This window comes from Protopterus annectens, chromosome 12.part0, assembly GCF_019279795.1.
Source record: "Protopterus annectens isolate FY-2018-M chromosome 12.part0, PAN1.0, whole genome shotgun sequence".
Classification (NCBI taxonomy): domain Eukaryota; kingdom Metazoa; phylum Chordata; order Ceratodontiformes; family Protopteridae; genus Protopterus; species Protopterus annectens.
Window position 1 is genome coordinate 1,237,496,198 of NC_056746.1, and position 24,931 is coordinate 1,237,521,128.

At 37.4% G+C, this 24,931-nt stretch overlaps 1 protein-coding gene across 4 annotated transcripts in view; it reads right to left on the bottom strand.

Moving 5' to 3' along the window:
- RALY (RALY heterogeneous nuclear ribonucleoprotein) overlaps nucleotides 1-24,931 on the bottom strand; it is a 2,391,440-nt gene that overhangs the window by 198,385 nt on the left and 2,168,124 nt on the right. The window lies entirely within an intron of this gene.

Consider the following 24,931-nt stretch of genomic DNA (forward strand, 5'->3'; position numbering starts at 1 on the left):
ATGGACTTTCGACTTCATGGTCTCGAGATACTGAAATTCGATATTTCAGTATTTTGAGATTATGAAGTGAATCTATATAATTCCCATACAGCTTGTCTGAAATGCATCTGTGTGACTGAATAGGTTAAGAAGGGAAATGCAGAAATGAATAGCTATTATGACTGCTGTCCTTCCTCAGTCTGCAGATTTCAGCTATCTGTTTTTTTTCTAATTAACATTTGTAAACCATGTGAATTTACTAGGTACAGTGACCTCTTTTCAAAGATGTCTCTGAAGCATTGTCTGGTTAAATGCTTTGTTTTACAGTCACACACTTTTGCGGACATTGAGGGAATCGAACACAAAACTATAAGTTAATTTGCAGCTTGTATCCTTAATCTTCTGAGCTATTCTACTCCTAACCTGTGACTCACCTGATTGTTTTAAGGTTTACATATCCTGGTCTACTAATGTGTCTGATGTCACCCTTCATGTTGCTGGCATTTCCCCTTTATACCACCCTTTAAATGTCCCTGAAGTTGCTTTTCTTCTAGAAGATCTGTTACCGGGAGCCAATGCATGGAGCAGTGCCAATATGCCATACAAGATCAATATGATTATGTTTAGGAACTCACAAGACATTTTCACAAAAACTTTAGATGATCAAAAGACCTTATTGCATCAGTAATATGTCATATAAAGTCTACGAATGTTAATGGCAATGCTTAAAATTTAGCATATCTTTCTGTGAGGCTATGTTTTACAGAAAAATGTCCATTATTAGGAACAGGTTGTTATAACCCCTGGAAGCCAGTCTAGAAGTTAACTTTTCACAGAAAGATTCATTATGCACCAGCATTTAAGGGTTTTATACAAGCCTCAAGTGCAAGACATCTTGTGGAAAATGAATGATTTCTTATAAAACAGTAAAAAAGACATGGTATAAGTGCACTCTTTTATTAGAATCCTTTCTAATGATAAATGCCACTCCATATCAGAAGATATTGCTACATCAAATGCTTTCAAAATAACAACCTTTATGAAGATACAGCTAACATGCAGTTTGCATAGATTAAATACATTTAATGAGATCACTTTTTGAATTTCAGTTCAAAATTCAGGTAAATAAATAAAAAATGTAAAATAGAATACTTCTACATTGATTCAACACTTTCACCAGACTGTAATTGGTACTAATGCCATGGTGCACATTTTCTACTTGTACCACATTGTTACACTCAAAAGTTTCCATTTTCTCTAAGCAGGATGTTTCCCACGCATACCACAGCATGAAGTCAGGAAGGTAATGAGAAAGAAGTCTCAATTTTACTCACGATTAATTACAACCTTCAAACTACTACATTGAAAAAGTCCATCTCTTCACTCCATCATTCATCCTTACTCAGAGACCTCTATGCTCCCCTGATAAAACATTGCTTTCCATAACTAAACCTAACAATAATGTAGGAAACTCCTTATATCTGCACTGCAATGCTAATAGCTGGAATACAATCTCACCCCACTTAAAACAGTCTGCAACCTGAAAGACATTAAATGCCAACTGAAACAACACCTGATAGGTAAATGGCTCTGCACCTGCACCTCCTCTGGTTAATCTGGTACTAATGTAGCTGTATGAATTCATACCATAATTCTCTTCTGCACAAAACATAATGTGCTATTATCACAACTATTGTCTCCTCTATCGTCTCATCTCCTGTATCTTTCTTTTGCCTTCTCCTCTGCTTCCTTTCTTTGGGTTGCTCTAATTCTTTGGTCATATACAACCTGTGTAACTGTTATTTTTAATCAAAACTGTTTGTGAATGACATAAGTGATGTCTAAATGGAACAGTTGCTCAAGAATAAAACAGACTGTAAATGATTAAACAATACAAATGATGTCCATGATGTCTGTATAATAAACCTTTCCTGCCTGGGGCTCTGCTAAAAAAGGGCATTGCCCAGTCGGACTTTCCTGGTAGACAAATGTCAATAAATAAAACAAATAAATGTATCCACAGAAACATAAAACAAATACATGCACATGTACACTAAGCAAAACACAGAATATCAAGTTTTCACAGATGGAGAGTGGACAGTACAGTAGCAAAGTGATCGGTATCTAATAACAAGAAATTCTCAGCCTTTTTGTGTTTCTGTAGTTTCTCCAGATCCAGGTGCTCTGGCTTCCTTCCACATTGCAAAGAGATATGGTAGGCAGATTAGTAACTCATAAATTGTCTGTAGGTGAGTGTGTGTGCATGTGTGATACAGAAGAAAGGTCTGCCAATCTGCTTCCATTACCTGTTTGCCCAGTAAACTCCAGTAATGGCAGCAGCTTTAACTGGGTCACCATAGCAGTTAGTTGTGACTTGTGTTGATGGATGGAAGCCCTACTGCAGTCCTATCCGTTCATTCCCATGCATACAAAACAGAAGATTTAGCTGTACAGACATTGTCAGTTACACACCACTTCTAGAAATATATACTATTTTCAGTTATCTAAATAGACATTATTTTTGGTGGTGGCAATCTAGACCACTTACCCCCACAGAATGATTTGTTTTAGTTGACCAGCAATGTATTAGAAAAAATACCCCCCCCCAACACAAAAAAACATCCCTGACCTGCTGTAAGGATTCTCTACTTTCATTCTCTTTTTAACTAGTGTTTTACCCTCTTACAGTGATCAAATAAAAAGCCACCATCGAAACTGCACAAATGTTCACTACACTAGCTTAGTGCACTGCATATGGGTAGGAGATGTACAGCGACATTCACATAATCAGTTCTCTTATATACAACACTTATCTTAAAAACATAACTTCACTATATAATTCTATTAACCATGGCTCATCCAGTGTTGACAGTGGATTTACTCACACCTGAGAGATTTATGCACTTTTTGATCTCATGGTAAGCAAAACTGGTTATGCATAAGTCTTCTATTACTGTTGGCTAGGTGTTATTGGTATAATGTTTGTCAGTGCCTTTATGCACATGCTAGCTTCAGACTTCTGATGTTGGTCTCTGATAGCTGCAGTTCATATTAATCAGCGTGACAGAGAAGCAACACCTGTTCTAGTTGTTGCTGCCTTATATGTTAAATTCCAGCTTTAGCTAGTGACAATAAACATCATCAAGGTATATTAAACGAAACAGGAGATAATGATGTAGTGATATGTTTGTTCACATCAAGGCCTCTGAACCTCTGCAGCCTATGTCAGATGAGCTCTGAGAGTTAAGGCTGTGAGCTATTAATAGACTGTTTCCTTTAGCCCTGGGTTTAATTCCTTCAGTTTTCACTTGTAAATTATGTGTGTCAAAAAGAAAAACACAAACCAGAAATTCTCTTGGGTTATCCATTAACATGGATACTTACACCTAGTCAAATAATCCAATTAAAAAATAAATAAAAACAAACAGTAATGTCTACAGCTTCTCATAAGTTATATATATGATGTTAAATAAGGGAAAACAAAAAAGGAGTATACTAATATACTGATTTAGTCAAGACACTTAGAAAGTAGAGTTTCCTTAAGTAAAGCAAAGATAAAGAGTGCTCCAATTTCAGGTTCTTTACTGACTCATTTTAAAATATTAAAAGCACTACAGAGTGCATATTTTTTTTTTTTTTTTTTTTTAACATTTGTTGACCGGGAAAGTCTGACTAGGTTCCACAGATCCTGTTTTCAGTGGAGACCCGGGGAGAAATGCTCCAGACGCATGTCTTTAGAATGTGGGAGGAAACCGGAGTACCCGGAGGAAACCCACGCAAATGCAGGGAGAACATGCAAACTCCACACAGAAGGCATCCCGGCCGAGAATCGAACCAGAGAACCTCTTGCTGTGAGGCGACAGCATTAACCGCTGCACCACTGCACCGCCCAAATCTCATGGTAAGCAAAACTGGTTATGCATAAGTCTTCTATTACTGTTGGCTAGGTGTTATTGGTATAATGTTTGTCAGGGCTGAGATTTTTTTAAAGAAAATTTAAAGATAATAGTGGTTTACAGCTACTGGATGCAAACTCTACAACTGGCTTTTTTGTACCATCCAGACCATGATCATATGCTAACACAAGGTAAACCGTCTCACAATTCCAACTTTATTATGGCAAGATTTGGATGTCTCTGGCATGGCAAGCTATATTACTAAAAATATGATAAATGCAATTTTGCTAGCTATGGATAATAACATCTAACATAAATATGCCTAGATTCTGTACTGAAAGTTTCAAAATTGTCTGCTGCTTTAAGTTCTGCCTAATGGTGAGCATCATGGCCAGGATTCATTTTTTTGTTGTGTCTTTCGGCTTTTCCCGGTTAGGGGTCGCCACAGCGGAACTCTGGTCCACTAATGATTGGCAGTAGATTTTTATGTGCCGAGTTGCCAGCCCTGATGCACAACCTTCAACGAAGGTGCACCCATTCATGCATGTCTCCACACAGAAGACGCTCTAGCTGAGAATCGAACAGGACAATGTCTTACTGTGAGGCAACAACACTACCACAGCACCACCACAAATCTTTGAAAATTTCTATAGTACAGACTAGAAGAATTTAGTTAAAAAGGATGAATAACTGTTTATCAAGAAAAAAGAAAACAAAATTAAGTTTTGTAATGTGGCAGGTTATATCTGGATCCTCTTAAACTAAAATAGCTGTTTCTAGAGCCTCAGTTAACAAAGGAAAATGAACAATTAGTCAACAAACAATTCATAATTAATGAACTGTCTATCTGACTATAATATTTTAGTAGCAATACCCTTTAGACATGAATTGAATGTTAAATCAGTTTTTATATCGCTCCTTATACATTAATATCATAGGTAAATGCAGTGTAGGCTTTTAAGCTGGACTGGTTTGCAGTTTGAAGCTTATTTAATTTTATGGATCAAACAGAAAACTGCATATGTTTTCTTTTAAATACAGTTATTAATGCTAATAATGAGGCCTAATTATAAAAAAAAAAAAAAAAGAAAAAGAAAAAAGAATTCCAGAAGTTACAGCAATGACAATCCACTTAAATAAAATGAGTAAGACAAAAGACTAGGGCAGAAAATTTGTGACTGCATGCTGCCTCACTTTTAAGTTCTGCTGTCCATTTGTGAACTTTGACAACTTTATTTCAGCATTTGTTATCCCTGGAATGTACTGTGGTGGTGGTGCTGCGGTAGCGTTGTCGCCTCACAGTAAGACGTCCTGTTCGATTCTCAGCTAAAGCGTCTTCTGTGTGGAGACATGCGTGAATGGGCGTACCTTCGTTGAAGGTTGTGCATCAGAGCTGGCAACTCGGTACGTAAAAATCTACTGCCAATCATTAGCGGACCGGAGTTCCGCTGTGGTGACCCCTAACCGGGAAAAGCCGAAAGATACAACAAGTTATCCCTGGAATGACATTACACATTCTTTGAATGAAAGACGTTACATCTTCGTAATGAGTGATTTTTCCCCCTAAGAAATAATGATTATAAGCAATAACATTGCTTTTCAGTTCTTACTGAAAAAGTTTTAAAATTCTCAAAATTTTAACTGACTGAGTACCATTAAAACATTTAATTTCATGGAATGTGGCATTTTAGTTCAGCTCATTAATTCTTATATCTAACCATTAACTGTTAATTAACATTAATTATTGTTGTGTAGAACTCTCAGTGCTTCTGACATTTCAGATGGTTAAGAAGACTGAACTTGGAAATGTGCTGTGAAACTAATCTAGCTAACATCTTCTATTTTAGTCTTTGTTCCTAGCTTTGCAATATATACATAGTTTCAATATTTTGATAAATGCACTGTAGTATTATTGCTAAATATTTAGAAACATTTTCTTTATTATATATAATAACGAATTATAATGGAATTAAATAAACTGATTAATTTTGATTGCTGTTCAGTTTGCTAAGCAGATGGTCTCTTTTCACTGTCACTTTGGAAGCTATGACTTGTAATATGTAGGCAGACAAGATATTTTGGAACTGCAGAGGTATATAATAATGTAATTAGGAAGAAATGTAGAGTTTACCTACATGGGGCAAGGCAGTTGTATTACATATCAACTAACAGATTCAGAGCATTACAGTTAGGCAAAGGCAATATCGCGTCTACATATATCAGTGGTAACTGTGAACATAGTCATGGGCTGACAAGGAAGGACAGAAACACATACAAGTTCAAGAACCTAAAACATCTGTTGTCGACAGCAATACATTAAATACAATTAACTACAGCAAATATGTCAGTAAAAAGCAGAACCACCTTTAAAAACAGGAAAAAAAAGAGATGCCAAGCTTTTAAAAGGGAGACTGTACTCCTAAGGGCAGCACTATAAAGCTGATGAAGGAGCAGTTTGCTTAATATGCATTTCAACAAGTGGCCACATGAAGGCATCACTAGAAAACAGTATTTTTTTAATATAGAGTATTTATCAAATGTTCATAATTCTGCCAAAATGTAACATTCTGAGCTCAGATTTTCAACATACCATCGAAAGATTACCACCATCACCACCACCACAAGCTCCTCTAGAATTTCTACAACTCTAATCTAAACTTCAGCTGTTGAAAATGTCTGCAGACTGACATTTATATACAGAATTGCACTGTCACACAATAGCTTGGTAGACAGGTCCCAAAAACAACGGCCCTGAATATGTCATATTAGAATTCCACATAGATAAAAAGTTTATAACTTTCTACATTTGTTTAACATGCATGGCGGAGGTATTTTGCATTAAGATACACTACAAAACATGTGATTATGTTATATAAGCTACTAAATATAATATTAAAAAAGTGCCCATTTTATAAATGCCATAAGACATGTGTGGTATTCATTGGTAGACATATTACTGCACACCAGGGAATTGTAAAGTACTTACTCCGTAGGGCTCATGTTTTGTAACATCCAGGGGCGTCTGATAATATCTTTACCACACACAATCCCTATTGTCTTATTGCATACTTGATACAAACATTCACCAGACATTAATGCAAGGGACATTTTTGTGATAACTACCTAGTTTTGTAAAATAACAGTCACTCATTTATAAAAGAAGACTAGATAATAATTATGTAAATATAGTAACATACCCAGGGTACACATTTCATGTGAATATTCCTACAAATCCTGGATTACCATGCCCCCACTCGCTCTATTAGAACTAGGAGTAAACCTGCCCCATGGCTCTCAAAAGAGACTAGGCATAAAATGTTATTGAGAAACAAAATCTGGTCCAAATGGAGAGCTACTAAAAACCCAACTGATCATCAAAACCTAAACAGCTGAGAAATGCCACTAAAAAAATCAATACTTCTTGACAAAAAAAACTTTTACTTTAAACTCCAGCAAAATCATCAACAAAAACCACAAAGTTTCTGGTCAGGTATTAATAAACTTCTACACCCAGGCCATTCCAAGACACCAACCCCATCAGGCTTCTCCCTTAACATTCCCAACCAGATTGCTGATGCTTTCAATACCTTTTTTTACTGAAACCGTCCAATCTCTAGCTAACTCCTTACCACCTATTAGCTCAGGTCTGCCTTCCTCCTTAACTAGCTCACCTCCTACCTTTCACTTACAACCAGTTCCAACATCCCTCATCTACACCCTACTTCAGAAACTTAAACCATGCACGCCCTCAGCTGATCTGCTACCAGCTGAATACCTGCAAATTGCAGCAAAGGTACTGGGCTATCCCATTTCCATTCTAATTAATAGAACCATTACTGAAGGTACCATCCCATCTCTCTAGAAAATCTCCCACATAATCCCACTACACAAAGGTGGTAACTCAACCGAAATCTCAAACTTTTGTCCCATAGCCTTACTCTCTCCTTTAACCAATATCATGGAAAAATGCATCCACCAGCAATTACTTGATCACCTTCTCCAAAATAACCTTCTAGCTGACTGTCAGCATGGCTTTAGGCCTTCTCATAGTACTACCACTGCCCTCCTATCCTTTTCTGACTGTATTAACAAAAATCGGAATAACAGCATGCTTTCTTCTGCACTTTTTTATTGACCTCTTTAAAACCTTCGATATGGTTAACCATCAGTTACTTATAAACATACTCAAACCACTCTTACTAGACACACAGGCATTACAATGGTTCAAGTTCTACTTGGAAAATAGACAACAAACCGTCCTTTGGGACAATAACCTATCCACACATCTCCCTTTTACCCTTGGAGTCCCTCAAGGCTCTATGTTGGGACCTCTCCTGTTCTCTATATTCATTAATAATCTAAATGTAAATCTTCCTCAAGATACCTGCATACAATATGCAGATGACTCCACATTAATTTGTGCCACCTCTTCTTCAGCTGAACTACAATCAATCACCCAAAAAGTATTTAACTTAGTAGAAAACTGGTTCCTTCAACGCTGCCTCCTCCTCCCCCCCCCCCAAAAAAACAAACTATTGCTGTTCACTCCAACACTAAAGTCCTCCCCAATAGATCTAACAGTTGTATCCAGTAATGGCACTTTCATATCATCTGACCTAACCACCAAATGCTTAGGCGTAATAACTGACCACAACCTTAACTTTGACTCACACATTAACTCAACCATTAAATCAGTGAATAGAAAACTAGGTTCCCTTTACTGGATAAAACCTTTCCTTACCCCTGTAGCCAGAACGACCATTGCCCACACCCATCTTATCTCCACCCTCCTCTATGCCTCCCCCATTTATACTAATCTATCCAAAAGCAACATTAACAAACTTGTAACCTCCTATAACAACATTGCCAGATTTTCCACTGGCTCCCCATTTAGAACCCATCATTGTCAAAATCTCAAACAGCTAGGATGGCTGGAACTGCAAAACCAACTTAAATTTCAGCAACTTACTATCACCCGCAAGATTCTGTATCATCCCTGTAATACTCCAATACTCGATAGCCTTATCACCCCCTACAAAAATCTTACATCCCTTCGTTCAGCAGATAAACTACTAGTAACCATCCATAAGTCCCACAGCAAAGCAGTTGATTCCCTTTTCTCTAACACTGTGGGTAAAACCTGGAACAGACCTCCCAGCAAACTATCATCACTTACCTCACTACTACTTTTCAAAAAACAACTAGAAATACTCCTTAAAACACAATGGCTGTGCCCATGTACTAACCCAGACTAACACTCTCCTTTACTCTACGTCCTCTCCTCTCACTTTTGCTGCTTCTCTGCATACCTCCCTCCCAAATTTCATTTAGTAGGTTTAGCAAACTTCCTCACATTCTGAATCTAGCCTAGACTTACTATAATCTACCTCTTAGTACTAACTGTATATCAAGCATTTTACTGTGAGCATATGTTTCCTCTATGTATACATTAGCAACTTGTTTTTCACTTTGAGTGTAGAATTTTGAAATAACCTTAATTCTTAGTTTGTATCATGATCTTTTTTTAGTCTTCAACATGATGATTGTCAGAACCTCTACTCTGTAATTATGTATCTAGTATGTGTATTACTTTCTAAACGTCAACATGATGAATGTTCAAACCCTCTTCTCTGTAAATATATATCTAGTATTAGTGTATTGTTTTCTAAACTTTGCAGTCAAGTTATTAATGCTAATCTGTATCACCCATGTATTTTTTATTAGCGTAATGTAGCTTATCTCCCGGGTCTGTACTGAAAATGGACATGTATCCAGTTGGACTAGCCGGTCAACAAATATAAAATAAAATAATAAATAAAATAAAATATGCATACAGTTGTTTAGCATATGTCTGAAGATTAGGCAGTCTGTTATATTTTATTTTGCGCATAGCCTTAGTGTTGCTTATCGTAAGAAATAGAATCATGAACCTTTGTTACTGCCTTTTTTCCATTTAAACCAACTATTAATTTAAAGTAATAAGCAATCTTGAATACATGTATGAAATGATGTTAACTATGAAGGTCGGAATGCACAGTAATGCCTTCATAACCTTAAAGCAAATAGGAATATATGTATTGTGTATATATATATATATATATATATATATATATATATATATATATATATATCTGTATGTGACAAATATCCCTCCAAAGAAATAGTAAAATAATATTATGGAATGCATCTAGACATGTGTTTTGTTACAGATAAGTTATGCACTGTTGAATAACTGCAATAAAGTATACATATATTCATGTAAAATTAATATTTTATATAAAGTAATATTTACTCTGCATGACATTTGATTTTTTTGTTCCATTCACGATTGAGAACTCAAGTTAGCAAGAATGAAATTCATATACTGGTACAAAATCTTCCATAAAAATCAACACACATACATATTTTTCTCATTTTGATCCACAAACATGCAGTGAATGCCAAAAGCACAGAAGCAGAGACTGAAGTTCATATTCGGAGACTCATATCAGTGCATAACTGATGACAATTCAAAAGCTCTATTGATCAGTTCAATTTCGGTATGGACCTGTAAAGGATGGGAATAAAATGTTTAATTTCTTCTTAGTTGAGGCATTGATCTTTTACTCTTATGAAGAGAATGAGGTTTCTTACTGCATCATGAAGCAAACACTAGTGGCTAAAGTATTAAAGGAAGCATTCAATGTTTTTCAAGCTTTTAGAAAATGTCTGCTTATCATGATTTGGAATGTTTCCCCACTATAATGGAAAATTATTCCCATGTGTAGTAAAATACATACATGGACTTAACCACCATAAACATGTGAAGTAATTTTTTTATAATTCCCATTTTGCCTTATTGTTTTTGTCTTCCCACATTGTTTGCCTTCAGCTATGAACTTTATTGAGTATCTGTCTGTGTTGAGAATTTCAAGTAGGATGGGGCAATTTTAAGGAGTATTTCACCTTCCTTCTAAGTAAACAAATTTTAACTCAAGACTTTCCATTATAGATGCCCGGGGTATATCAGATCTGGATGGGTAATATCTAATGCTGACATCATTCACTGCCCCTCAATAACTACAGTGATGAAGATCTGTTTCCTAAATTCTTTACATCTTTATATCTTCATGCAGGTTATTAAAGGAGGCTAAAATGTATGTGGCACTTTATGCAGGCATTCTGTAAAAAAAAAAAAGAAGCATTCTTTAACAGATCTGCACCAGCTGTACATATGCAGCTAAATCAAACGTATTTTCTTGTAAAAAAATGCTTGAAAAATCATTCAGTCAGTTTCTTTAAGTATTTCTTTACAGAAAAATGCCTGACTCCCTTGCAGGGGAATTCACCGTATAACTTTGTTCTTATTCTAGGGTCATTACACTTGGAATAATGAGATATCCCCCTTTGTAGCAACCTCTTTTTATGAACTGGCTGAAGACTCACGCAAGTGTTTTTCAACCAGTTTGACTACTACATCCTTTAACTTTCTCTTTTCTTTGAGAAGGAGGAGAGACTCTATTTCCTTAATTAAAAGGTACATAGGAAGGGGGATAGTGAAGGCTGGGGGTGCATCAAGCACAGCATATTCCTTTACACATCAAGGACAGCATATTCCTTTACAACGCTCTTCTGCTGGTGTGTAGCATATCTGTTTTTATCTTCATCCACACTACAACCACTAGTTGTATTCATTGTAAATGCAGACTGCCCAAGTGTGGCATCATGATCTCGTGGTTATGTGATCAGACTGGGCTACCCATGTAGCGTGTGCAGTATAACTGCATATAATGCATACCTCTTGCAGTGCATACTGATTGGTACAGTGTCAGCAACAGTACAACGTGGAGTAATCAGCCCTGCAGCGATCAGGTAATCATATTCTATGGACAAGTCTATAGTTTTATTGTACTAGAGCTCTGCTAGTGGGATATTTTTTGCAACTATCAGTGTGCATATTAAATGCCCAAGCCCTTTGGTACTGACACATATCATGTTGTGTTTTCCCTACAGATCCCTGTAAAGCATTGTACAGTATATCTCAGCAGCACAAATCACAATTAATGCATGTTTTTCATAATGCAATATATTTTTACTTACTGATATAAGTTTGTTTCCATCTCAGATTGAGTGTAAGCAGACACCACACATCTTCAAGACAGAAACCTTTTTCATCGGATTTCTTACTGTGTTGACTCTAGATTTGCTATCTGTTTACTAATCCATTAATTGTATTGGTTAGAAACTGCACATTTTTCATACAGAATTAGAGTGCCCAACTTAGGAGGGTTCCCTATTTTTTTTTTTTGGGGGGGTTGCAGGAGTTGGAAGACTAATATTAAATGAAGACTGACATATTGCTGTTAGTGTGGTGTTTGATTCCTGCTTCTAAGAATACCAAAAAAAAAACATTATGCTTGGGACTATCCACTAACTTCCATTATGAGTGAGACCTAAGGCAGGCTCTACAAGCACCCTAGCCATGGCTGAGTAGACAGAGTGAGAGAGGATCATTTTGATTTATATGTCTGACATGTTTCTTCTTGAACAAATATTGTTTTAAAAAAGCTTGCAGCTATTGTTATTTAGGAGTTTGTGATATATGAATTCTAGCAATAATTAGAAAATAAAAATTGTCTTAAAATGTGATTGATCATAGCAAAACTCTTTTTAACCATTGGAAGGATCTGCCCTTCCTCTCCAAGAAAAAGCATAATCTAGTCCCACAATACAACACTGAAATCATGATAACTGAATTAGAAATCATTAATTAAGGCATACTCCTCAATTACTGGCTTCCAAACTGTACTTTTACATGTGTTACAAAAAGTAGGGCCAGATTCATTAATGCTTACACTAAGTGTACAGCATTCTGAGTGAATAGACAACACCAGCATAACTCCTGACTTCTTCCTGCTAATTTTAGTTTTTTTATGTTGATTTTCTTGCAACCTTAAATACAGAGGAAGATTCATAAAGTTTACCACAACGTATTTGAGTGAATTGACAGCACAAATAAATCAGGTAAGGATGTTCCTTAATACAGATTGTGTGCACTTAGTGTAGACATTTATGATTCTGGATCTATGAATCACTCCAATGAAAACAAATGTAGACTATCTCAATAATAAATTGTAATATCTACTTTATTAGTAAAAAAACAAAAAAAAAAAACAAAAAGACACAATAAGTACTCCTAGCCCACACTGTGTATGCTGTACCCTAATCATTCCATGGTATACTAGCTAAGTGCAGAAGGAATTGCACTGGATACTACCAGTAAGCTCATAATGTATAGCCTTTGTACTGTAAAAATAAATAAGTGATACTAGGGGTGTGCCAATTCCTAATGCCCACTCTTGTCCTCATAGCATGACACTGCCAGTGTTCTTTTTTTATCTAAAATGGAAAGAAAATAGTAACCTTTCACTTTATAATCAAAATAATCAAAATGTAAAAAAATAAATAAAAAGATGAAGAAAATGTCCCCAGGTCCTCATTCATTGTCTGCCCTGCCTGCACCTCCTCAGCCTATATGTTCAGTGGGGGCCACGACACAGGCATTTTCAGGCCCTATGGCCCATTTGTTTCTGCCCAGGAAACCCAATAGGTCCCATTCATTTCAACTATCACATGAGTAGTGAGCAGGCCAGTTTGCTAGTCCAGTATGTTGGCTACCCTGTCACTGGACAGAGCAGCTGCCAAGCTAGGTTGCATGCTGCATTTCAAGGGGGAGCATGCCTCTGTATGCAAAACTGCTTGTGTGTGTGTGTGTGTGTGTGTGTGTGTGTGTGTGTGTGTGTGTGTGTGTGTGTCTGTGTGTGTGTGTGTGTGTGTGTGTGTGTGTGTGTGTGTGTGTGTGTGTGTGTGTGTGTGTGTGTGTGTGTGTGTGTGTGTATGTATGTACACCATGGCAGCTTGTGTGCTCTGTAGGCCTATACTCCACGTTTACTGCTCCTAGTATGTTTCTCTCAGTTGGCGAGACACAGCTACATCCCTCCCCCCAGGATGTGCAAGTTGGCAGTGGCCACTCACTCCCGGCCACCCTGACAACTACAGATACCTGAGCTGCTAATCAAGCTCAGGTCACCTGCTCTGGAGTCAGGGTTTTATCCCTCCACCCACAGACCTGGCTTGAGAAAATATTATATTAAAGCAATTAATCTTGTGGGAGTGTTTAGCATGCTGATATAATATGGAGTTTTACCCCTGGGTCATATCCAGCATATCAAACAATCCAGTAAGATTTATTGTTAATTTATTTAATTAAACGGTGTATTTCAAAATCTTCTTTAAGTCGATAAATGATATGATTTTTCATTGTTGGTATGTGGTCATAAACTTTTCCTTTCCTTGTCACTGAACAGGAATGGGCACTCAGGCTGAAGTACATTTTGTGCATTTTTATGTCTCACAATAGTCCTGTGCAACAGTTTACTGATTCTAGTTTTTAGTTATTTATTAGTTGATTGATTGATTTAAATCTGTTGGGGCATGTGATGTGACATACCTGATAGTCAGACAGTGTGTGTGGTTATACATTCCTAAGGGGAGTATTCTTATTATGAAAACATAATTGGATCAATGTTGACTGTTTTCTTGGGAAGCCCTCATGTGGTGTTTTGGTAGGGTTGCCACCTTTAATCGGGCCAAAGTGGGACATGGGGGTGTGACCATTATGACACTGGCTACACCCTCTGCCATGACATCACCACAGGCGTGGTGACAGAGATGCAGTTATGGGTACAACAGCTGGCTGGCTGCTGGGGTGGCTAGCTGGCTGCCTGGAGTGGCTAGCTGGATGGATGAATGGCTGACTGGCTGGAGGACATTTGAATGGCTGGCTGGAGTGGCTAGATGGCTGGTTGGATGAATGACTGGCTAGTTGGATGAATGACTGGCTAGTTGGATGAATGACTGGATGAATGAATGGCTGGCTGGCTGGCTGCCTGGAGTGGCTAGATGGCTGGTTAGACAAATGACTGGCTGAATGAATGGATGGCTGACTGGCTGCCTGGAGTGGCTAGCTGGATGGGAGTAGCTGGATGAATGGCTGGTCACTGCATTGGTTAGCTGTCTGGCTGCTGGAGTGGCTAGATGGATGGATGGATGGATGGCTGCACTGATACATGAATGGTTGGCTAGATGTACACCTCTCAACTGTACATATTTTTACAGAATATCCAGATTTTTGCCTCATATTTTTGTTCTGTTTCTAGTAGAATTGGCTCTGTAGCTGGCTAGCTTGCTTAGCTGTTTGCTGGCTAGCTTGGCTGTTAAAAAAATGTCACTGCTACTTTTCGTAGCAGCTGTAGAAGTGATAAAACAAACCACTCTACAGCCGCAATCTTTGTAGGGCTCTTCCTGCCCCAGTCCCCACCCCCTTCATAAATTGCAGCTAATTGCTGCAGAATTTAAAGCACCTGGACATAACAGGGAACAGCTCTGCCTGCAGGTCTGGGTTGGTGATGTAACTGAATTGCTGTGAAAAAGTCGGAAGTAACTGTGGCTTTTCCATGGCGATTCAGTGCGATTGCAAAAGCGGGAGTTTTCAGGTCCCACTGATTTATACAGTGGGCAATGGGATAAGGTAGCTTAACCCCTGAGTGTCCCGTTGACAACGGGATGGGTGGCAACCTTGTGTTTTGGTCTTAATTAGTTCATCAGCTCTAGGCTCTTTCTGTGCAGTATTTACTTGGCTCTGGATTATTAAGCTACATTAACCTATGTGCTCACATTTTCAGCTTCTGTACCTCCACTGCAAGATTTCATACTGACCACTAAAGCAGTTCTGTTTCCTTTTCATTCTGCTCAGCATATAGTGTCATGATTTTTTAAAATCTTTTAAATCACTTTCTGTACCAGACTGTTGACTTTTAAAAAGTTGGGACCCATTAGGGAATACAAATTCCTTATCAAGGTAACTCTGAAAGCCATCAAAGTTTTTTGTCGATCAAAATAATTTTTGCTCACTTTTTCCTCCAAAAATGGGCCAGATGCTGCAGCAGACCTCTGTATGAGAATATTCCCATCTTAGTAATGCTGATATTTATTTAGACATATTAATTTAAATGGGCTTAATTCATGCAGTCACATAGCTTTTTTGCAAACTGCCATGCAGAAAACTCATTCTACCAAATGGGCTGAAATCTACTAGTATCTTAAAGTAGCCCAAAATTGTTCAAACTCTGAGGAACAGGAGTGAAGTCCCCTCCTTGAAGTTGAATGAGGCTTATCCCATGTGAAGTACGTATGTTTGGGTCTGTTGAATGGAACAGTACAATCAGCCATAGTGTGTCTGTTTAAACATTAGGTATACAGAGCTTAGCAAAAGAGCCTCCATACCAGTGGATAACCAGTTTATTCCTCCATAATCCCTGGTTTGGGCCTTAATGGAAACATCTTTAACTGGAGATCTGAGACATACAAGCAAACACTAACTTGCTTGAATAATATATTCCTTTGCTATGCATGTGCAACATATTCTCACCTACATAGGATGTCTCCTCACACAAGAGGACGTGAATAAGTCATAATGCAGGGCTGTAGTGAATAATTCAGTCTAGCCCTCATAACATTAAACCAAGCTCTCAATAAGGATTGAACACTCTTCAGTATGGAGCTGTATGAAATTATACAACGCTGAATTTAGTACTGAGTCAAAGTCAGTTTGGTGATGGTGGTGTGGTCTGCTTTAGTGCATAACAGCTGTTTATGTAATTTAATTACTACCCCCAAAATGTTTTTCCCATCACTACTCAAACTGCTCTAAACATTAAGATAAACAAATTGTTCACTCTGTTAGTTTATACAGGAACAGACAAATATGACATAAATGATCTAATACTTAATAGAGATAGTATTACGGTAGCTTGCCTTTGCAGAACATTTGCTAACTAGATAGATAGACTGAAGGAACAGCCAATTCCTATGAAATAATTGTTTTGCATATTAATATCTTGTAATTAATACACCTTTTTATATTTTATTATATTCTTTCCTTTATCACGGTTTCCATTTTTCAGTAGTTACAATAATAACAGATTTTTTATGAATATATTATACAGTCTTAACTAATAAAATAAGAACAATTCCATACCGTTTACAGTGTTATGAGTAACGCTTCCATCCCCAACAGAAAGCTGCCACATAAATGACACATAAGAGTCATTTGAAGCAGGAATCTATTATTCTAGATGGATATGGTGGGCTTTTTTTACTGAAATTAGATGTATTAGCAGCATAACAGTGAAGACAATAGGCCAAAGGTCATTCAACTGAGCCTTTCACTGAAGACAATAGGCCAAAGGTCATTCAGCTGAGCATGATCGACTTTGGGGATAACATCATATCTTTTCATTACTTTATTTCACTGAGGTTGTGCTTGACATGAGGATAGGTTACACCCCAGGGAGAAATGAAAATGTTAGCTGGACTAAGAGTGTCCAGTAAGACGCTCATTCAGGTGAATAAGTGTTCTTTTGATTAAATTACTACTGTCCACGCAGTTTGTTCATGCAGGTGGCTCTGTCACTGTCCAGTGCATAGTAACAAGAACCAGTTTCAGTAACCTACACATCATCAGGCATTTGCAGTCATGCTGGGAATATGCAGTCATCAGACAAAAATACTTTTATTAATATTATTAAAGTCTGAATTACTGATTAAATAATTGGTTACATGTCCATAAATCAGATCTCTCCTACTAATATCTGCCTAGAACTATTAGTGTCAAATGAGAATTTACAGTCAGCCCACTGGAAAAGAAACAGAGTACCCAAGGGTACCAGTGGTGACCTGAGTGCACCATTTTTTGGGAGTCAAGTTATACAGACTCCTACCATGCATCAAGAAGCAAAGAGCTTCCTTTTTAATTCTTTGGCATGTCCAATTAGTAGCATAAACCCAATCTGTAAAGATATATATCATTTAATTTCTTTTTCTTTTGGTTACAAAGCACATTTGATATTACCACCAAATAATAAAACAGCTACTTTGTTTTTAGGATCCAAGAAATTAATGGGTCAGAGTTTGTGTTGTGGCTGGTATAGAAATATTCAGGCACACTGCTACTTGCAGAGTACTCCAACACAAAAAAGATGCAGTATATATATATATATATATATATATATATATATATATATATATATATATATATATATATATATATATCTCGGACTTTTGATAGAAAGATCAAAAGTCCGAATCCATTATCACTGAACATACTTTATCGAAAGCGCTTTCACTGAAAAAGCGCTTATGGTAGAGTATGTTTAAAAACAAAAAAAAATAACATTAAACCTACTTCTGCCCCCCTGCACCCCCTCACACACCCCCTACTTTAATATTTTCACTCTGAGATCAGACTACAGTGGGGAAAAGGTAATTTTCTTTTATCCGCACCGTAGTACGACTCGCACAATGAGCATTCTTATCTGAAAGTGCTGCTTCGGTGAACAGCACTTACGGTTAAGTATGCTCAGTGATTTCTGCTTCGGTGGAAAGTGCATTCAGGGATCTGTATGGATCCCATATATACATATATATATATATATATATATATATATATATATATATATATATATATATATATATATATATATATATATATATATATATATATATCTCTACACACACACACACACACACACACACACACACACACACACACACACACACACACACACACACACACACACACACACACACACACAAACACACGCTGATACGGTGTCTTCCTTGATGCTTTAATTCTGGTTGGGCTGCTGTGAGGTAGATGCACATGGCCTATACTGTATTTGTAATGCATGAGTGCTTTCCATACAGCATCTGGTATTTGTATAACTTCTACCATTTGCTCTTTTTACACTTACTAACCTCAGATTATAAACAAACAGAGCAGAAATGTGCAAACTGAAGACAACTAACAAGTTAACTTGTTTAGTTTTTAGTTATGCTGTTTTCTGCTTGCACGTTTCTGCTCTGGTTCTTTTTTTAACATTTTGGCTAGTGAGCGGAGAATAAAAGGTGCTGGATGAAACATTTTTAGTCACAGTATTTAGACACTGAGTAATGAGTAAGTGTGCTTGTTCTTTTCCAGGCTTTCCTTGCAGATTAATTCCTTGCTTTTTAATGCTTTAAAATGCTGAGTATATGTTGAGTCCATTTTTGAATTATGCCTTAAATGATACACATTCATGACTGTAACATTACAGGTCTTGTACTGACCTAACACATAAGCACTTCTGATCACCACTGATTCATTAGACAGTGTTTCTAAGCTAACAAAAAGCTTGCATAGGGAATATTCTAAAAGTCTAATATTTTAATGACAGAATTGCACTAGTTATTTCCAAGTTTAATACTGTTAAATCTATATAAGAATATGAAGTCTGCATTAGTAAATAAGCCTGCAAGGACTGTATCAGTAATATATTTATACTCACTGTACCATCTGTGTGCACTACTCACTTTTCCACACTTTTTCTATTATTTTATACACATTATATTATACAGCAAAGTACAATCTTTCAAGAATTTAAGTCAGAGTCACGCTTATTCAGTCAGTATAAAACTGGTCTAATTAAGTCTGGAAACCCCTTCTAATGTCTGCATGTGAGAACCAAAACTGACTGTCCACAGCTTTAATGGTGGCAACTCACACTTTACCACTACATTGACTCTTAACATTGTAAAAATCATATTTGTCATACCATACCAGTAAATATTTGCTTCTGATAAACTGATCTTAAGGAAGTATACTAGTCTTGGTGATCTTCTAATACTTTTCCAGTATTACTTCTTTTAATAATTCCTTATAATTTGTTTGTACTTTCCGCAGACTGTCAGTGACAAAGCTCAGCACACTTTAATATGTCAGACTTAAGCCTATTTAAAAGGATTTGTATGCAAATGAAGCTCACTGTCCTGAGCTCTAAGAATCACAGCGTAACACAGGTGTGTATCCCTTTCAATAGGCATAAAAAGACTTTGGTGTCTTGTGGGGAAGCTGCGCTGAAGAACACTGAGTGTGGAGGCACCTGTTAGTGCATAGCGGGTCTCACGCACAGTAAAGTATGGCATACCTTGACTGTATTCTAACCTGCTAGTACTGTATCCTTAAGATCCATACTACACCTTACAGACTACTATCAACGACTGACATGAAAGTGAACGCATACAAAAATTGTGAAAGTTTAGTAATGACCTGCTTTAACATCAATAATGACTGCATCATCCAAACACAGATTACAGAAGCAACCTTACGGCCATGCTATCATAACTGCTGACATCACCCACTGAAAGGAATAACAACAGTCTTTTAACTAGATAAGTGTGGTTTAAAAAGCCACCCTTCCATTTGTATCTGCAGATATTACACTGCCGAAACATTTCCATTCACATGACTAAATGAGTAAAAAACCTGTGCAACTCCATCTGACTTGTTTTGTGTACTTAGTAAACCCACCTTGACACTGATATAAGTTCCATGGGTACTACCCTTGTATGACTGCATGGACTGGGTATGCTGTATCACACCTCCGAGGGTGTGGTTCACACCCTCTTATCTCCTGACCTGCACATACTCCTTCATTGTTTCACTGGTAATTTATAAGATGACATCTGTAAAAGCCCTACGTCGAGCCTCAGACATTAAGATCCTTCTTGACCTGGTACTTGAGTCATATCTGCAGAAACTTGACCAGACTGTGTCTGGCACAGAATGGAAAATTAATATCTAGCAGATGTTAGGGGATCACCTGCTTTCCCTGACAGGAATTTCCTGTTCTAGGCAGTAGTAACAGTACAGGTACAATGACCTATAGAGGCAGAGGGGACATCGGCTGGCCAGTAGGTAGCTCAGGTGCAGGAGAATAAGCGAGAATTTAAGTATTTGTTTATTTTTCCTGTAATATATAAAGAGGGCAATGTAAGTAAAATCTTGTTCATAAGTGAATACCTGGCTAACTGCCCTAATGGGGCATTTTAAGCCTAGCCAATAACTTAAGGTCAGAATCAAACCCTGTACCTTGTGTCTATAAGGTGATGACTCTAACCATTATGCCAAATGCAGCCCTAAATTGTGCTTCCATCAGGGAATCTAAACGCGGTGTCCTGTGTGACAGGCAGTGATAGTTATCACTATACTAACGAGGACTTGTTGTATGCATCCAGGTATAACTAGGTAAAGTTACCACAGGTATATTTATGTATATGACTCACTAAACTAATATTCATATTCATATGTACAGATAGTGTGAAATTTTAGGAAATGCATAACTGTTTGAAGTATACAGACGCAGTGAACAAATACTGAATTCATTTGCAGATGTAAGGGCAGAAATAAGACCTTACTGCTTTATTGACGTACAGACTGCATGTTTTTCTAAAGTGTGCATCTTTTGTACAGAATACTCATTGTATGAACAATATGGCTGACCAGACCTAGCCAGCATGCCTTAGGCAGGCATATGAACTGCATTCAACGTCTGGCATTGTACTGCTCTATTCATCGTATCACCAAGTAGGACTTGTCCAGGAAAACACAAGTAAGGAGTGTACATCTTCATACAGATTATATTGTGGTCAAATATAGGTTCTTGTTAAAGTTACCAAAGAAAATGTAACTTTGTCATTAAGAGCAATTTAGCAATAGCTAACCCTTTCCATCCCTCCTAACTCTGTGTGGCAAATCACAGGAACAAACTGAATTATATAACAGTTTCTTACACCCAAAACAGTAAAGAATTTAGGAAATGAAATGAAATGAAAGATTATCATGGAGGATTCATTACTGCTACTATCAGAACTACATAAGTGCTGCAACTGCAGCCATTGTATCACATATAAGAAAAAACAAATGTAGCACAGGTGAACAACAATGCATTTCTTTTATTCTTATTTGTAAAGCCTAAGAGGTGCAGTCTTACAATAAGGGTCAAGCTCACAGGAGACTTAAAACATTGACAGATGCTATTTATATCATTTCATTATAGAAGTGTAACAAATACAGTCATGCATTATCTATTCCATTCCCTAGCCAAAAAACGGAGGAAATTTGTTAGATTGTTTGCTGAACTGTTTCAAATATAAATGACAATCAGAAAATAACTGCAAAAATAATGACATAACCATACGTAACACTTTCACCAAAGTCGATAGTAATACCATTTGGCAGCATTACTCAAGAATGTACTGTATAGCAGAAATTAATGCAGTAAACCTGCCCAGTAAATATTCAATATGCACTGTCAATAAAATACTGCAACAACAACTTATGAGTCCTGCTTTTCTCCATTTTGTGTGTGTGTGTGTGTGTGTGTGTGTGTGTTCGTGTATGTGTGTGTGTCTATCTCTCTCTTATTATTTATTTATATATTATTGTCCTTTTGTTTATTTCTCTTCCTTTTATTTTTCCCTTTTGCACAGGTCCAAAGATCCAAGGAGATGTCCAGCTTTGTACCTACCATGTCAAAGAATGTTGACCATCTCCCTATGGCTGTGTGGGAACATTTTCTCACTGTCAGGCCAGTTGATCAGGTTTTGTGGGTACTCCAGAGCAGTGTAGCCTGGAAAACCTAGTAACACCAGAACCCAGTGCAGGATGCAGTTGAGCAGGCAGTGAAGAGATGCCTTCAACCCATACAAGACTTCCTCCAGTGGGTTAGAGACTTACTGAACCAGTTGCCTCCATCCATTGAGCCAGCAACGATCTGCAGCCCCATGTCATCTGGGGTCTCCCACAGCAGATGCATCTGGCAGTAGGAATATTTGAGGTCCTCCAGACCAAGGTGAGACCTGATCCTATACCTCTTCACCCTCCTCCCTTTTGAGTCTATCTGCCATCTGTATGTATTGCGTCTTCCACCAGTGTCAGCCCAGTTCCTGTCTGTCTTGTCTGCCTTTTATGTTATGTCTACTCCCTAACTCCTCCCTATGCCTCACTCCTACAGCTGTTTTTCTTACTCCTTCCCCAACTTTCCTCATGTATATATCTATATATATATATATATATATATATATATATATATATATATATATATATATATTTATCATCATCTTCTTTCGGCTGTTCCCGTTAGGGGTCGCCACAGCGGATCATCTGTTTCCATTTCTTCCTCTCCTCTGCATCATGCTCTTTCACACCAACCGTCTGCATGTCCTCTCTCACCACATCCATAAACCTCATCTTAGGCCTTCCTCTTTTCCTCTTACCTGGCAGCTCCATCCTTTGCATCCTTTTCCCAATATACCCAGCATCCCTCCTCAGCACATGTCCAAACCAACGCAATCTCGCCTCTCTTGCTTTGTCTCCAAACTGTCCAACCTGAGCTGACCCTCTAATATACTGATTCCTAATCCTGTCTATCCTAGTCACACCCAGTGCAAATCTTAACATCTTTAACTCTGCCACATCGAGCTCTGACTCCTGCCTTTTCGACAATACTACCGTCTCCAACCCATATAACATAGCTGGTCTCACTACCCTCTTGTAGAACTTCCCCTTTCACTCTTATTGGTACCCGTCTGTCACAAATCACTCCTAACACTCTTCTCCACCCATTCCACCCTGCCTGTGCTCTCTTCTTCACCTCTATTCCACACTCACCATTACTCTGAACTGTTGATCCCAAGTACTTAAACTCATCCACCTTTACCAACTCTACTCCCTGCATCCTCACCATTCCTCTATCCTCCCTCTCATTCATCCACATATATTCTGTCTTAGTCCTGCTGACCTTCATTCATCTCCTCTCTAGAGCATATCTCCACCTCTCCAGGGTCTCCTCAACCTATTCCCTACTCTCACTATAGATCACAATGTCATCTGCAAACATCATAGTCCACGGGACCTCCTATCTAATCTCATCTGTCAACCAAATTTCTAGGTGCCCTGTCTTTTCCCTTCCAGGTTTCTAAAGACCCAGTCAAGGTGTCCACATAAGAACAATAAGTCAGTATAACACTTTATATATTTTTTAAATTTACTCACTTCTCAATTTCAAAAATATCTGAAAATAATCATCACTTTACACTCAAATGATTACATTTGTATATACCCACACTAGTTTTTAAGCATCTTGTAAACTCGTGTGCATGTATGCACAGCCCTTAACTTTCACGTGGTCAGTGCCTTTAACTGGCGCTGAGCATATTTGCATAAAGGTGTAGTGGCGCTCTTCACCATTTAGCTTTGCACACATACAAACCTTGGGACTATGACTACTACTGTAATAACCAGCCAGTGAAACCACACTAACAAATTAATATTAATATGCCTTGAATCTCAATATATACTTATGTTGCTAAAACATTCTTTTAAGTGATTGTCACTATCTTGTCAGTGAACCCTTATCTAAGCTGTGGATGAATATATATATATATATATATATATATATATATATTTATTTTTTTATTTATTTTACATTTGTTGACCGGGCTAGTCTAGCTGGATACATGTCCACTTTCAGTAGAGGCCCGGGGAGAAAAGCTCCAAGTAAAAACTTATACAATTAATCTAAAAGTTGTGACATATATTATAAAAACAGGAAGCGTTACAAAATTTTTTTTTTTTTTTTAATTATAATGGTCATAGTTATTACATATATGCAAATTTGTATGCAATAACATAAAATGGTGAGACTATGAAGGGAAGATAATAGAGGGTATAGTTTAGAAAGAAAAGTAGTAACAGGAGAAAAGTTAGTCAGGGTTGGTACAGGAGCATAGCCAGTGTTTATTGAGATATAGTTTTAGATTCCTTTTAAAATGTAAAAGAGAAGTCTGTGATGTGATTTCAGAGGGTAGTTTGTTCCGTAGTTTCCCAACGGAGTTAGAGAACAAGGATTCACCTGCAGAGTTGTTGGATTTGGTAGTTTTGACCAGCAGTTTGTTTGAGGAGCGTAGATTCTTGAGATTATTATAGGGTGTTATGAGGCTAGAAAATATAGATGTGATGTTGGGTTGCAACAAGGTCTTGTGGGCTATTGTGAGCTGCTGTAATTGAAGTTGGTTAAGAAATTCTAGCCAGTTTAGTTGTTTTAGGTTCAAACAGCGATGGGTTCTAAATGGAGAAC